Below are 5,608 nucleotides of genomic sequence, written 5' to 3'. Positions count from 1 at the left end.
GGAAATCACTTACTGGAAATATGCACATAATAAAAATTTTAAATCAGAGTTTAATATAAATTTGAGTCAGAAATAGAGTTTGTATATCTAAAAATCAAATAACACTTTACTTGTGCTAAGAATTAGGCAGTTTGGGTATAGTTCTTAGCATTTTAGAAAGATTAAGACATTAAAAAAAAAAACCTTAGGGAGGAAAAGTATAAATATTCCAAAGTTGGATTCTCTTTATTTAGCAACTTAGTCATACCTTTTCCCAAAAAGATAAAAATTTCAATAAATCAGGATAAGCAATTACTTTTATTTATGTAGAAAGCACCACCACTGTCCAAGGTTGCAATACCCTGAGGACCTGCAAAGATTCTTACTTTATTTGTGACTCTTTTAAATGTCCCTCCTTCCTTCTTTCCTTCTCTCCTTCATTCTTCCCTCCCCCTCTTTTATCTTTTTTATTAGCACCTCTGTTTTTTCCAGCTACTTTTGTTACTCATAATTGGTGCGATTGAAGAGCTTCTGTTCATTTTTTAAAAATCTTTTTTCATTTCTTGGAAGACAATAGTAATGACTTATTTTATTTTTCAAGTAAATATGTCTTGGCCTGGGCATGTAGCTTAGTGATAGAATGGTTGGCTAGCACACTGAGGCCCTGGGTTCTATCCCCAATATCTAAAAAGAAAAGAAAGGGGAAAAAATTAAGAAAAGAATATATATATATATATATATTTCTCCCTTCTCCCTGCTTGGTCCTGTATTAAGTGGTAATGCTGAAGTAGAAACATTATGAGCAAATGCTTCTGTCTCCATTTCCAGATTGACTTCTGTGTTTTTTTCTCCAACTCACCAGGGCCTCCAGTATCCCCAAGGTTGAAGAATAGAAAAGAGAGGAAAAGAGTTCTAGCATTTCTTATCTCAGCCTCTGGAGGATGTCTTAATATGGCTCACTCTAAACATAGCTCATGCTCTTGTGCACATTTTTTCCAGAACTTTGGGAACCAGCCTGGAAATATTTCAATATGTTCCCCTTGATGGATGGTAGTTTTCTTTGGTTGGTAGTTTACAGCTCTTTCCTCAGCCCTAGGGATGTGCTTGCTTCTCATTTCATTGGGACTCCTCTTACTCCCTCTACAGTCCCTCCTTACAGATTTGGATTGTTTCCATGATGACTCTTATCTCCTGTAAAGTTCACACTTGATCTTCAGGAAAATACAAAGTCTAACCTCTACCATCAGTAGAAATTATAACCATATTAACTTTTCTGATCCATAAAAACAGGATATCTTTCCATTTATTTGTGTCTTTGGTTTCTTTCATCAACGTTTTCTAGTTTTCAATGTACCTATCTAGTTTCCTGTGTTAAATAGACCCATAAGTATTTTATTCTTTTGGAACCTACAAATGCCATTATTTTCTTTATTACTCTTTTTAGTTAGATAAATATTAATGAAAAGAAATGAAACGAAACTGATTTTATGTTGATTTTGGTTCTACTACTTTAGTAGACTGAATTATTCTAAGTTTTTTTTTTGTTGGGTGGGAGTCTTTAGTGTTTGCTATGTAAGGGATTATGTATTCTGCAAATGGGAAAAAAATTTACCTCTTTTCTGATTTGATTGTCTTTTTCTTTCTTGCCTGATTTACTCTTGCTTATATTTCTAGTACCATATTGAATACAAGTGGCAAGAGTTGGCATCCTTACCTTGAACCAGATCCTTATCTTGAACCAGATCTTAGGAAAAAAGATTTCCCTATTGCCTAAAATATTAGTTGTGCACTTTTAGTACATGGTCCTTATTATGTTGCAGAAATGTCCCCCTATACATATAGTGTTGACAGATTTCATCATGGAAATATGTTGAATTTTGTCAAGCACTTTTTCTTCATCTGTTTAGAAGAACATGTGGTTTAAAATTTTATTTTGTTAATGTGATACATATTACATTGTCATGTTGATTGATATATGTTAAAGCAAACTTGCATTCTCAGGGATAAATCAAAGTTGGTCATGATATGTAGTTTTTTGTTATGTTGTTGTGTTCAGTGTAATAGTATTTTATTGGGCATATTTGTAGCAATCTCTCGGTTGTATATAAATCAAAGGAAATTAATTTAACATCTCACAGATATATCTGTATTCCCATGTTCATGGCAGCATTATCACAATAACCAGTGTTTGAAAACAATCTAAATGTTCATCAACAGATAAATGGACAAAGTAATTATGGTATAATATATACAGTGGGATATTCAGCCTTGAAAAAGAAGGAGATACTTCCATTTTTAACAGCATGGATGAACCACTAAAAATATGTTAAGTGAAAGAAACCAGATGCAGAAAGACAAATACTTAATTATGCCTACACATGGAATCTAAAAAATAAATAATATATAGAAATATAGAGTACAATGTTTACCAGGGTAGGGAGTTGGAGGAAATGGGGAGACATAGATCAAACAATAAACATTATTAGTTTTATAGGATGAATAAATGTAGAGATTTAATATACAGCATCAGGTTATAGCTAATAATATTATATAATAGAATTTTTCTAGAGAGGGATCTAGGAAATGGCCTTGTGCACAAAATATCTTTGGAATTAGTGGCAGGAATGATTTCATTCTTATATTGAATTAACTCAAGTCTTTGAGGCCAGCTTTTGCTAAACTAGCTAAAATGAAGTGGAATAATTCTCCAGGGACCTCTTAAGTATGAGGTTAATTTTAGCTATAACAATTACAACAAATAAAAATAGTTTGAAAGCAATCTTGATATGCCTAAGGGTTGTACTAAGCAATATATTAACAAAGGAAAATAAGGCTTATTTCTAGTATTAGTTTTTAAGGCTGAAGAGTAGAATATAAGGATCCCAGAGATAGATGTCCTCTCATTGGCTTTTCATATATAACTAAACCTCACCTAAGGAGTAAAGCAAAAGATACCTAAGTTAAATCAGTGCAAGTGACATTCCTTAATATTGCTGCTGTATAATTACTTAAAAGGTGTGCAAATGTGGGGAAATGAGCATTATTGCTACAAAAAAACTATATTTAATGAGAAGTACTTCTATATAATATTCACAATGAATATTATAAAAAGTCTACCATTCTAAGAAAATATTCTCTCAAAAAATATTTAAATCTAAAATACACCACATAAATATTATTTTGTAACCAAAATTACACTTCAATATTTCAATTTCTTTCAGCTGTGCAGAATTTTAATCATATATCTAAATTTAATCATCTAAGTTATCACTGAAAATAAAAAAGATTTTAAAAAGGACAAAATAATTTTCTCTAAAGATCTAATATAAAGGATGCTTATAATTAGATTAGAATACAGTCAGTTTAAGACTTAGATAGATCTTAATTATGCTTTTTCTTTAAACTAATCCACTTATCCATCAGCTACATTCAAAAATGATTTGAAATTTAATATCCATTCTCCATTAAATGCTTTTGGAGTCAGGGATAGTCTTTTTTCTTTTTTGTTTTTTGAAGAGTCAGAAAGTAAAGAAACATATAACATTGCCTAAGATAATTCATAATGGAAAAATTGGGCCAGAAAGAGACAGCATAAAGTACCGAATGAGTAACTTTACAATTACAGATAGGGAAACTAAAGCAGACTAAAGCAAAAATCCAAAAAGAAGTGAGAAAGTTTGCCCTGAGATGTGGGAGAAGAGAAATCTTTGCATGCAGGGGAAACATCACAGGGAAAGTTTTGTCCATAATAATTCAAAAATTACAAGAAGACCATTGTCACAGGGTAATAATAATCCATATGAAAGGCACACATGAAATGAGTTCAAAGAAACACAACTTCCATATCTCATAGGGCCTACAGGTCTACCCTAGTACAGGTTGTGACTTTGCCCAGAAGCAGGTGGAAAGATATTAAGGGATTTTGTGAAGAGGAGTGACATCATTTGACCTATATTTTTATATGATCTTCACTTTGTTTATTTTTGAAAGACCTAAGCAACCTTATTTTACTCGGGACCTCATTTTGCTCTGAAACTTAACCCCTGATCTAATGCAGTCCTAAAGTCAGGAAATACCACAGAAAGCTCTGCTCAAACAGTTCGCAAAAAGTCCTCGGAAAAGCTGCAGATGGTGATTGCCTAAGATAGACCAGATGACGAAATATCTGAAATTCCAGATGGTCCTCACCTAGATGTAGTGACCAATATCTAAACCAGAAGCCCTGCAGCTTGGCAGTGCCCCCCTTGCGACACTCTCGCAGTTTAAACCAATCATTTTTAAGTGCATCAACCCCTTGAACTAACCAATAATCCTTCCCAGATTCTTTCCTGCCACTTGATACACTAATCATGTTTTAGATTAGTTTTATGATTTTTCCCGCGGTGTATGATGATTTGCTAAGACATGCTATGATGTATGTGAAGTCCCTGCCTTCCCCAACGAGTGTATAAAACTGCTGCAAACCCTGGGCTCGGGGCCTCTCAGCGTCACAGTTGCTGTGTGTGTGCATGCGGAGGACCGAGCTAGCTTTCAATAAACACCTCTTTGCTGCTTACATCGATCTTGGTCTCTGGTGTTTTGGGGGTCCTGAACTCGAGCTTATCATTTTATCACAGAGGAAGGGAGCCAAATTATAAGACTACAGAAACAATTTAGGTGAAAGAAGATGAAGGCCTGGACCATGGCCAAGGGTGGTAATTTCTGGTAGGAAAGTAGAACTAAAAATGTTTGCTAATGAATCACAGTACTAAATGAAAAGACAAGAAAAGTCCACTAAGATCTGAGGCTTGAGAAAATAATTTGAGAATGGAATTGTCACTGACAGAAGTGAAATATTTAGCACACTGCCTGGCCAAGGCTAAATGTAAGTGGCAGAGGATAAGCGTTCTACACAGAGGAAAGCAGAAGGAGTTGGAGATCACCAGGGAATGAAGTGTGAGCAGACATGTAAACAAACTGGGCACACAGAAGTTAGTTTACAGGTTATTGAAAGACATCCTAAACTACAAATATTTTGTATCAATTGGGAAAGAAAGACAGAGTCAATGTCTATGTTATATGTATTACACAAATACCTAATATGTTTTACATACCACCAATACCTGACTCTACCTACCCCTCTTTTCCAATAACATAAGAGGTGTTTAAAGAGAGAGAAAAAATAGAAGAAAACTGAAACAATGAAAGAATAAATATGTATGGAAAGATTGGATATATGTTTTGACTTCCTCATTTAAGAATATATATGGTTGACTCCACTCCATTCCTCCTACATATTAATTATAGAAGCCAAAATTTCCCCCATTTTGCCTAAATTTGTGTTGCATTTCTCATTTGCTTCAGAAAAATCCTCATAAAAATAACCAACTTACAGATATTAATATAATACCACCATATGTTAAAGTTTGAACATTAGAGAAGCATGCTGAGACAAGCATATGAAGCAGGGTTTATTTAAAAAGGGGTAAGATAGACTTCTCCCGCAAGGGAGAAGGGGTCCATAGCTGGTATGCTAGTATCCCCAAAAGCAAGGTGTTCTGCCCTTTTTATATGTCCTAGGATTCCTTTGTTGTTCTGCTCCCCCCCCAGCCCCCGCCCCTTATCTTTCTCCTTCCTGCATACTGACTAG

The sequence above is a fragment of the Marmota marmota genome, unplaced genomic scaffold (genome assembly GCF_001458135.2).
Source record: "Marmota marmota marmota unplaced genomic scaffold, marMar, whole genome shotgun sequence".
NCBI classification, from domain to species: domain Eukaryota; kingdom Metazoa; phylum Chordata; class Mammalia; order Rodentia; family Sciuridae; genus Marmota; species Marmota marmota.
The sequence above is the reverse complement of the archived record's forward strand: the minus strand, read 5'-3'. Positions refer to the sequence as shown.